Genomic DNA, 11,598 nt, shown 5'->3' on the forward strand with positions numbered 1-11,598 from the left:
TCAGTTCTAAGAAAACTTCATCATTTCTTCTTAAAATCCTAACGATTATTTCAACCTCTCCTTAGAGATCCTATAAAATTAGAAACCCAAACTCCCTTGTACACAACTCACTCTCCTGAATTGGCCCTCTCTTGAGTATCTACCTTTGCTTTGCAATAGACACTTCTTGCCTTTTGCTTCATTCTGCCTACTTCCTAAACTCTTTCTTGCAGCGATGACAAGAATGTGGACACTGGTTGGTGATTGAGTCTCTGGGTACCTGGAGATGACCTAATCACTATGGCAATAGTCAGAGTCTAAAAATCACACCAGACATTACAATTCACTCTGGTATTTCTTGGGGGAAAAATCCAGTAACTTTGGCCCCATATCCCCAAAGGGCATAACTCAGCACAAACTGATAAGCAGCAGTCCTACCACTGGGTTGTAAGTATGTGGCTTTATTTCTGGGTTCTCTATTCTGTTCCATTGGTCTATGTCTTGACCTTCATACTGGCACCATGCAGTTTTGCTTACTATTGCCTTACCATATAAATTGAAGTCAGGTAATGTGATGCCTCCACATTTGTTCATTTTGCTTAGGATTGCTTTGGCTCTTTAGCCTCTTTTTTGGCTCCAAATGAATTTTAGGATTCTTTTTGTAATCCTGTGGAAATGATGTTTGTATTTTGGTGTATGCAATTTTTAGATTGATGTTTGATGTTTGCAATTTTTAGATTGCTTTGGGCAGTGTGGTCATTTTCACGATATTGTGTCTGTCAATCCATCAGCATGGGACGTTTTTCTTCTTTTTTGTCATCTATGATTTTTTTCAGCAGTGTCTTGTAGTTCTCCTTGTAGAGATCCTGCACCTAATGGTTAAGTGTATTCCTAGGTTGTTTTTGTTATTGTCAGTTTTTGTTGTTGTTTTGCAACTGTCGTAAAGGGATGGAGTTCTTCATTTGATTCTCGGCTTGCTTGTTGTTGGTATAAAGGGGTGTTACTGATTTGTACATACAGATTTTGGACCTGAGACTTCAGTGAATTCATTTATCTCATCTACGAGTCTTTTGGTGGAATCTTTCAGGTTTTCTAAGCACATACAATCATATCATTGGCAAACACAGGTAGTTTCACTTCCTTCTTTCCAATTTAAATGTCCTTTATTTCTTTTGCTTACCAGATTGCTCTGACAAAAACTTTCAGTCCTATGTTGATTACAAGTGGATAAAGTGATCATTTTTGTCTTCTTGTAGTTCTTAGTGGGAATACTTTCAACATTTCTTCATTCAATATGATGTTGCATATGGATTTGTCATTTTTGGCTTCTATTATTTTGATGTATGTTCTTTCTAGGCATAGTTTGTGTAAGTGTAGTCCATTATTTTACAAGCTTAGATTTGTATTCTGTTTTACCTGAGTGCGTTCTGAGATTTGGCACCTATTTTACCTGACATAAGTACAGATGCTCTTGCTGTTTTTTGGTTTCCAGTTGCATGGTATACTTTATTCTACCCCTTCACTTTCCATCTACATGTATCCTTATAGATGAAGTGAGTTTCTGGAAAACAGCATATAGTAGGGTCTTATTTTTTTACTCATTCAAAGACCCTATGCCTTTCACTTGCAGAAGTGAGATAAATTATATTCATTGTTTTTATTGATAAAGGCTTAGTACTCCCATTTCATTTCTTGTTTTTTGGTTGTTTAGAGACTTCTCTCTTCCATCCTTTTCTTATTGTCTTTCTTTGTGCTTAAATTTTCTCTTCTGGAATCCTTGGAATGTGACTTTTCTGGCCAGAAACATCTGTGGCTGGGGGCAACTTTGCCAGAGTTTTGATGGGGTTCTCTGGGTTCATTCTGCCCATGCAGCCTGGTAGACTATGCTTGACTCATGTTTTAGGCCTGGAGCACATGCCTATTAAGGGCGGGTCAGGGGTAGAGCAGTGAGGGGTGTGTGAATGAGCAGGGGGTCTGGCCACTTTGGACAGTCACTGGCTGCTGCTGCAGCAGTGGGGCAGGCAGCTCCAGGTGCCAGCACGGGTGCCAGATTTCTTGAAGGCTGCAAATGAACCAGGCACAGCACAAGCAGCTTCCATGGTTGTCACTGGAATACACAGTGACACCAACACTGAAAGCTTGGAAATGCCAGGAACTGCAGAACCCCCAGAAAGGAGTCACAGCCCTGGCTCAGGAAGCTCCCATGTCTGGGCCCCTGGAAGAGTAGTCGCTCTTCTCTTTTTCTCTTCACCTACAACTTGGTGAGCAAGGGCTCTGTTTCAGCTTTGTTTGTGTTATTGCTCTTTTAGCCCCACCATTAGGCAGGTCCCAAGTTCTTGTTCTGTGACCAGGAAGAATGAATTATGCAGACAAGTGGAAGGTGAGTGAGATAAAGAGGAGTTTTACTGAGCAATAGAACAGCTCAGAGACCCACAGTGGGTAACTTCTTTCTGCAGCCAGGGTGTCCTGATGAGTGTTCAGCTCTGAGCAGACAGGAGGCGCTGGAGTGGGTGACCCCTCTCTCCTGGCAGGGTATTCCATCATCACCACTGCTCTCAGTAGAGAGGAGGCCCTGGAGTGGGTTGCTGCTCTCTGCAGGAAAGTCATCTCATCATCTCTACAGCTCTCAGCAGAGAAAAAGACCCAGAGTGGGTTGCTTGTCTCTGCAGGAAAATCATCCCAGTAGTGGGTAGTTCCTCTCTGCCGCTGGTCTTCCTGATGTTCTCCCTGAGTCTGGGGGTTTTTCAGCATCAGACTGGAGAAAGTATGTGCTCATTGGGTCATAGGTGGCCATGAGCAGGCACAGAAAAGGCAACATATGCTCCCATTCTGATCCGTAGGACTGGTGGCCTAGCCTACGGGCTTCAGGCCCTCCTTGGTCAGAAGGTGGAGCCTCACCAGTGACCCTCACCTTCCTGTCCAGGATTCTGCCTCCCTCCCACCACCAACCATGTTGCCCAAGTCACTCGTACCAAGGAGCATCCAAAGACCAGCGCTGATCTGTCCGCAACCCCCCCTCAGCCCCCCTTCTATACTCATCAGGGCCCAAAGTCCAGAGGGTTCAAGGCAGCCATGGGATGCTGTATCAGCACTGACCAAAATGTCCACAGACCCACCTGGGCTGTGACAGCATCCGGGCTCGACCACAACCACACCCCAAAATTAGAGCAGGTGCCATGAGAGACCAGGCGGTGGGAACAGACACCCTGAAGCTGAAGGAGAAGGAGGGATCTCCTGGGCCCTCAAGAGCACTGGGGGACCTCAGTTGGTAACTGTGACCTGGGCAGATTCAGTTGCACCTTTGGAGCTACTGCCCTGCCAACTCGGGAGGACCAGGACTCCCTCTTGTCCCAGGCTCCCATCAGCTCCGAAGTGTACGCAGCCTTGGCTGTGCCCTCTCTCTGTGTTTCCCCACAGAGAGGACAGGTGAGATGCAGGTTCACAGCAGCTCTGGCCAACCCCACACAAACAAACCCAATGTTCCTGGGTGTGGTTTAACAAGCCCCAACTGTACTCTCATCCAAGAGCTTGCAGGCTAACAGCAGGCAGTGGGCAGTGAGGTAGAGGCTGTGGTGGAGACTCCAGACCTGGGTCCAGGTTCCATTTTGCCATGAGAGGGTGTGGGTGGCACAGCTGGCTGCCTCAGGGACATGGAGCACAGGCCTGGCTCATGACCCTGCCAAGGGGGGGGGCCTCCAGGAGTGGTTCATGGTTCCCAGGCCCAGCAATCAGACTCCATGGTCTCCCCTACAGGGGGCAGATCTTGGAAAAACAGGCTGGGGTGGATCCGCATGGAACCTCCCTTCAAGACCCGGGAGCTTGACACTGTTAACAGGATGGCACAGTGGCCAGATAGCTCGACAGGACATTGAAGCAGGTGCCACTTGTACTTCTCACCCTGGCCCGCTGATGGATGGCCCCAGCTCTGCTTTCTGGGCCTGGCATCCACACTTCTTGTGTGAGCAGGGCACCACCCCGTCCCTATCTTCTCCTTGGGACCCCTCTCTGCCCGTCCCTTTGTGCCTGACCGAGCTGCTCCCTGCAAGCAAAAAAAGGAAGAAAAAAACTGATGACTGAAGAGAAGTAAAGAATGGGTGGAGATCATCTGCACACCTGTTTTCCCAGCACTTTGGGAGGCCAAGGTTGGTGGATCACTCGAAGACAGGATCTTGAGACCAGGCTGATCAACATGGAAAAACCCCGTCTCTATTCAAAATACAAAAATCACCCAGGCTTGGTGGAATATGCCTGCAGTCCCAGCCATTTGAGTGGTTGAGGCATGAGAATCACTTGAGCCCTGAAGGACAGGATTGCAGTGAGCCCAGATTGCACCATCACACTCCAGCCTAAATGACAAACTGAGATTTTGTCTCCAAAACAAAACAAAGAACAAGAATGGGTGGGAAATACTCAAAATGATCTAATTTTATTTGGTTGCTTTGATGTTCTACAACTGAAACTGAATCACAGACAAATTAGTATTTCATTATCTTTCCATCAGTAACTCAATAACTAGAGATTTCTGATGGATAAATTGCACAACAGGTTAAAAGTTTTCATTCAGGTGCTCTTTATTTCTGATATTCCTTGGTAACCATCCTTGCAGAGATAACATTCTCATCACTGTAGAACTTTAGCTTCTCTTTCCGACTCTAGGACACGGGTCCCTGAAGTTCTCATTGACGTCACCTCAACATTTTCCTCCAGCCTTGCCCCCTGCTGTTATGTATTTTCCCTCACGCTGAGCACTTGCCTGTGCTTCCTTTAAGTTGCATGTGGCCTGGACACAGTCACTCATGCCAGTAATCCCAGCACTTTAGGAAGCTGAGGCAGGAGGATCCCATAAGCCCAGCAGTTTGAGACCAGCTGGAGCAACACAGTGAAACCCTGTCTCAAATTGTCTTTAATAAAAATTTTGGAACTATTAAAAAAGGAAATAAGAAAAGAGAAAAATAACTTGCACCTACATAGTAGGTTTTAGTGTCCAAGTGCCTGGAAGAGAACATTAGATTTATCTACCCTGCTAGGCACGCCTTCCCTAGCAGCAAAGATGGAGCTCCAGTTCCTCAGACGGTGATGAGCCACAGGAAGGGCAGGGGGTGGGGCCAATGAAGATCCTCTTGGGCTGCCTGACTTCCCTCAGTGTACACATAAGCTCAGCCCGAAGTGGGGTGAAGATCTCCCAATTCACATGAACCAAGGAATTCAAACTCTCCTCAGGGGCAGGATACGTCTCCAGGCTTAACTTGCTCAGCCCGCTGGTGTGGCGCAGCAGGTCCTTCAGGGCGCCCATAGACATCCAATTTCTGCCAAAGTAGAAGGTGGTGAGCTGGGAGCAGTGGCTCAGGCCAGGCAGGATGGCACTGAGTTGGGAGTAGTGGATCTGACAGCCCTCCAAGATGAGGGTTTCGAGAGAGGCAGCAATTTTCTCTAGCAGAGCTCCTAGGGGTTCAAGACTGATGCGGAACAGCAGCACGTAGCTGAGATTCAGATGCTTTAGGTAACCGAGGCTTGGGTACTGGGAGAGACACTTCATGTCTTCTTCCAATAGGTAGCCATAAGTTAATTCCAAGTTCTCCAAGGGGTTCTGGAGGCACCTGTGGAGATCAAGAAGTTAGTTCTGGGCAATGGTACAAGTTAGATGAAGGTAGTGGGGAATAACCTCAAGGAAAATGGCTGCGTCAACCAAACACAACTTTGTTGCCACCATCTGATGATGGTCCTCACGCAAGTTGCTGCATGATGAGGACCCTGATCATTCACGGGCTGTCCCATTTTAGCCTCAGCACTTTCACCATTGCTTGTGTGATAGGTTCAAGGCCATAAAATCTCTAAAGCCTTTTTTTTTTTCATCTTTTAGCAGAAAACTTCATCTCTGGGCCACAGGTACCCGGTGGGAGATGTGCACAAAGAACTCAACTGGGCCGGGCGCGGTGGCTCACGCCTGTAATCCCAGCACTTTGGGAGGCCGAGGCGGGCGGATCACGAGGTCAGGAGATCGAGACCATCCTGGCTAACACGGTGAAACCCCGTCTCTACTAAAAATACAAAAAATTAGCCGGGCGTGGTAGTGGGCGCCTGTAGTCCCAGCTACTCGGGAGGCTGAGGCAGGAGAATGGCGTGAACCCGGGAGGTGGAGCTTGCAGTGAGCCGAGATCGTGCCACTGCACTCCAGCCTGGGCGACAAAGCAAGACTCCGTCTCAAAAAAAAAAAAAAAAAAAAGAACTCAACTGAGCAAGGTCTAGGGACATCAGCTAGGGCTACATGTCGGCAGGGGCTCCCTGACATGCCTGCATCTGCAAACCAACTGTCACTTTTTACCACTCTCATGCCTACTCCCTCACCTCCATCCCGGAAGCATGCATTTCCCATGTCAATTACCTTTCCTGGAGTTCAAAACAACCTTTTACAAACAGGGAATCAGAGACAGGATCATTCATGATCACTAAGCCGGTGAGGACAGACCTTCTATTGTGAAATGGACAGGTTTGATGCGCTTTCCCTCCTTTCATACCCTCCTCTATTATCTCTTTGACATCGTATCAACTTGAAACACACTTTCTAACAGGAAATTCACATGTGCACCCCCAATAGAGCTGAAACCCCCACTAACTAGCTTGTACATGATGTCCCTCTCTAGCTTCTACCCCAGGTGACCCCTCTGCCCTTATTGGAGCTATCCTGTGATAGCCACTCCAGGACATGGAACACTGAATGGGACAATGTGTTGATATTCTGATGTCCCCTTCACTGTGATGTTGCCACTGGCTGGCACACAGTACATGCCTTCTAATGTTTGCTGTAACAGAACAAGGCTATGCTGTGATCTGCATAAAGTGCATGATCCTTTCTCACCTGATCAGCTGTTCCAGGTGCCCACTGAGGAAGGTGATCAATTTTATTTTAAGCAACTGGAGGTGTTCCAGCCTGAGGAACACAGAGCTGAATTTGGCGACTAACCGTCCTTCGAGTTCATTATCTGACGTGTAATGATGGCACCTGGAGAAAACGAGTTTGCGAAGATTCTTCATCTCCTTCAGGTAACAACGAAGCTTTCTTATCAGACGTGGCCAGGACATGTTGCGAATTTCCAGCTCTTGAATACTATTCAGGTATATTATTTTCAATGACTTTCTGAGATATTTAATCGGCGTTAGATAATTGACCAGCTTACTACAGCACAGGTGTACTAAACCTCTCCTTTGGTAAACCCACTGAAAGAGGTATCTCAGGCATTCATCCTGGGGTATTTCCTTGAGGCAGATGTCTATGAACACCTTTAAAGGCTGGTGCTCTCCCATCCTTGGACAGTCCTCTGCTGTCTGCCTCTTACTCATGGTCTCTGGGAAGCAGGACAGGGCCCAGGCTCCAGGCCATATGGCCCAGAAATTCTCGTCAACATCCCGCAAATCCAGCACCTGAAGTTTCCACCTCCTATGGGTAAAGTAAGGGAGAGGCTCAGAATTCAGAAGGACCCATCCCTGACCTTTGCTTTCATTCTCATCCCATAAATCAGCTGCTCCTGTCCTCAGTGCTCCGTGTTCTCTTTGTCTTTTCTCAATCCCTGTTCCCTTTTGATTCCCTTTTGATTCTGACTTTTGATTCCCCACTTCTATTCCCTTTACCTTCCACTGAGTAAAGGCAGGTTTCTGTTCCCACAGTGGACCCTGTATGGTGAGCAGTCCTGTCTCTGAGGATCTGGACAGTGGCCAAAGCCTCCCTGATCTTCCTCGCCAACACCATCAGAAGACTCTGTGCCACACTTGGGCTACCTCTCTGCCTGACCCTGCTGTTCTTTCCCTGGACACCTGAGCCCTATCTACCAGCCCTCCTGGGTCACCTCACCTGGGGCGATCCTTCTGTGTAAGCAGCATATGAAGCCCTTCCAGCAATGCTTTTAAGTCTCCAAATGAAGCGTCCTCATCAGTGATCCCAGAGGGAGGCAGGTGAAGGGCCAGGCCTGCACCATCACCGTCAGAGTCTGGAAGTGTCTCCTGTGGAAGGCCTCCATGAAGAGTGGGAGATAGAGCACCCTGGGCAGCTCCTCCATGGCAGAGATGGACAAGGCCTGGTCTCTCAGCAGGCTCTGCCCTGCCAGCTCCAGGAGTCTGGGTGGGGCCTGGATGCTCATCCTGATAGATCTGCAAGGAAAATCTCTAAAAGACAAATCCAGGGAAAATGTATCACTCTCAGGGCAAACACAATCATCTGCTTCTACTGGTACCAGGAAGAATGTCTTCCAAACACCAATGAGGGAGGGGTCAAGGAGACCACTGGCTTGTTAATTTTCCTCCATTGCTCCACTGAATCCCAGAACCACCGGACAGTGCCACTGAGGATCCTGAAAGCCAAGCTCTACCTCTTTGAGGAAAAATTTCTTGTCACTTACCACCCTAAACAATGAGAATGAGAGTGTCCTGTGGGCCCAGACAGCCTACATTCTCAGTTTACACCATAAACATGCTGGGGGAACACTAAAGGGACTCCCTAAAATCAATGCCATTATTTTTTATTTTGAAAATTTTCTACCAGAAATGGACCAGGTGCTGTGGCTAATGTCTGTAATCCCAACACTGCTGGATGGCAAGGCAGGCAGATCAATTGAGGTCCGGGATTCGAGAACAGCCTGGCCTACATAATGAAAAGATGTCTCTACTAAATATAAAAAAATTAAGAATCATTTGACTCCAGAAGGCAGAGGTTGCAGTGAGCCGACATCACACCACTGCTCTCCAGCCTGGGTGACAGAGTTGGACTCCGACTCAAACAAAAACAAATTGATAAATTAATTAATTAAAATGTTAGCCAGGTGTGGTCATGCATGACTATAATCCTAGCTACTCTGGAGGCAGAGGAAGGAGAATCACTTGAAGCCCAGAGGCAGAGTTTCCAGGGAGCCCAGCTCAGGGCCCTGCACTCCAGTCTGGGTGACACAGTCAGAATAGATCCCAGAAAAAAAACAAAATAATTCACTGGAACTGTAAAAGTGGTGTGATGGTATTCCACAGCATTTGGAAGGTATGTATAGAAATGCTAACTGTAGCTGGGCGCAGTGGCTTACTCCTGTAATCCCAGAACTTTGGGAGTCTGAGGTGGGCAGATCTCCTGAGGTCAGGAGTTTGAGGACAGCATGGCCAACATGGCAAAACCCTGTGTCTACTAAAAATACAAAAATTAGCTGGGCATGGTGGTGAGTGCCTGTAATCCAAGCTACTCAGGAGGCTGAAGCAAGAGAATTGCATGTAACTAGGAGGCAGAAATTTCAGTGAGCCAAACCACACCATGGCACTGCAGCCTGGGCAACAATAGGGAAACTCCATCTCAAAAAAAGAAATTAACCAGAAACTGTAAAAGTGCTACCACGCTATTCTAGAGCACTGTAACTCTAAGATGAAGGTTCCAATAGACATCACTTCCACATACTCACAATTACCCACTTTTGGACGGATCCTAGGGGCAAAGATAAATCCTATGATCTGAGCAAAACAGCACTCTTTAGATTGGTGTGTGGGATACCTTTAAGGATTTTATGAAAATGAAAGCACACTTGGAGAATCACAGTAACACCAAGTCCATGAACTGTAATTGAAGGGCACAAAAACAAATAACTTCAAATGTCAAGAAATAAAAATTCATCTCACTGTAAATTTTTAATATATTTTTTAAAAACCTGCTTCGATAAGAATTTTTAAATGACAAAAACCAAGCACAAATCACAATTTGATGGATGAAGACAAAACTACATTTAGAGGAAAAATGAAAGCCTAAATCTGTTCATCTCACGAAACAGACAGAAAAATATTCTGTGCCACTTTGGGATGTGTGTCACCATCCCTGACTGGCTGGCTGGCTGCTGATCAGATGGGCATGACCCTAAGCAGGTGGTGACTTACCAGCGCTGGACTCACTTTGCAGAGTTCTGGGACCTCTCAGGGAACCAACCAGTAGCTTCAGGTATGAGTGCTGTGGGTCTCTTCTGGGTACCCTCAGGAGATTTTATAGACCTTTCTAACCCCACCCTTCCCTTCTCAATCACCAGCTTCCAATCAGAAAGTGATACCTGATTAGATCTTGTAGTCCCACCCAGTTAATCCTGATTGAGTTTTCAGCTTTCTTCTGACTAATTGATTGAATTAGATACACATTTATGGAAGTAAAAGAATAAAAAATAGGGTGAAAGTCCAAAACTCATTCGTTCATTTATTCCCCAAATACTGATGAAGTTTGGCTAATACACGACTTTCATAGTGATACAGGGAAGGGATTAATCTGTTCCTGATATTAGACCAAAAAAAAAAAAAACCTTAAGTTTTCCTTATTGGAGGATGTTTGGCCACATCAAAATTGTCAAAATGTTTCAGAGCTACAACAGCCTGAAGAAGATAGTGATGTCATTCCCAAGAAAACAGAATAAAAAGCTGTGTATATAGAGTGGTCACCTGTGTTTTATGCTATCTAACATAGCAGATCATATGCACATTCAGGTAGAAGAAAGGAACCCCTGAGGGTGTGATCTATCTCAAGACTAAGTCAAGGCTTCACTGAAGGAAATCAGGACAAAATGACCAAGTGAGGTGGGGACTGAGCGGAGTGAGACTAGCTGTTCTAATGGGAACCTGCAAAGGAAACAAGACAATGTAAAACATGGCGGTTATCTTGTGGGCATCTAGATGTCAGGACTCAAAGTCTTTTGTCAAGATTGAGTTTATTTATTGATTGTTTGATTTTCAGACTGGGCCTACATCTGTCACTCAGGCTGGAGTGCAGTGGCACGATTTCAGCTCACTGCAGCCTCAACCTTCTGGGTTCAAGCCATTCTCTCACTTCTGCCTCCCAAGTAGCTGGGAATTACGGGTGCACTCCAACAAGCCCTACTAATTTTTGTATTTTAGTCGAGATGGGGTTTCACCATGTTGGCCCGGCTGGTCTCAAACTCCTGACCTCAAGTGATCTCCTCACCTCGGCCTCCCAAAATGCTGGGATAACATGCATCAGCCATCTCACCCACCCTAGATTGAGTTCAGAAATTAAAAGGAGAATCATCAAAAGAGATAGGGCAGACTTAAACCATAACATTCACTTTGAAAACACAGGGGGCAGGTATAGTCTTGGCCCTACTAGAAGGTAAAGGGTGTTTACCCACAAAAATGATGGGCTCCTCTCAGAAAACCAGCTTGCAAAGATGGAATCTGAGAATGTGAGCTGGAGCAGAGGCCAGAGAGAAGATTGTGGCTAGACCTGGGAAGGGAGACTTTCCCAAGCTGGAAGCCACCCAGGTAGAAACTGTGGGCTCTACAGGATGTGAGAGAGAAATGAATGAGGGTCCATATGTCCATCATTGTTCTATCATCTGGAAACCTTTCCTTTAGACTCTGGGATCTTCCCACAGTGGAACATTTCCCAGCAACCATTGGCCCCAGTCATTTTCCAGGACCCTTCATCCAAATCTTAATCTCAGCCACTGCCTTCCTACTCTAATTTCATAATTCATGTTTCCTCCTTCTTAGAGTCCTTTCCTGTCACTAATATTGAACATAGAGATTCTTATCAGAGCATCACCATTAGGCCTACAAAGAAAGCTCAGACCCAGGCACAGTGGCTCACGCCTGTAACATCAG

At 46.5% G+C, this 11,598-nt stretch overlaps 1 pseudogene; it reads right to left on the reverse strand.

Annotated features, from left to right (window-relative positions):
- Positions 1–5,017: 5,017 nt before the first annotated feature.
- Positions 5,018–8,111, reverse strand: LOC134758540 (PRAME family member 1-like; annotated as a pseudogene).
- Positions 8,112–11,598: the final 3,487 nt, after the last annotated feature.

The sequence above is a fragment of the Gorilla gorilla genome, chromosome 1, assembly GCF_029281585.2.
Source record: "Gorilla gorilla gorilla isolate KB3781 chromosome 1, NHGRI_mGorGor1-v2.1_pri, whole genome shotgun sequence".
In the NCBI taxonomy this organism is placed as follows: domain Eukaryota; kingdom Metazoa; phylum Chordata; class Mammalia; order Primates; family Hominidae; genus Gorilla; species Gorilla gorilla.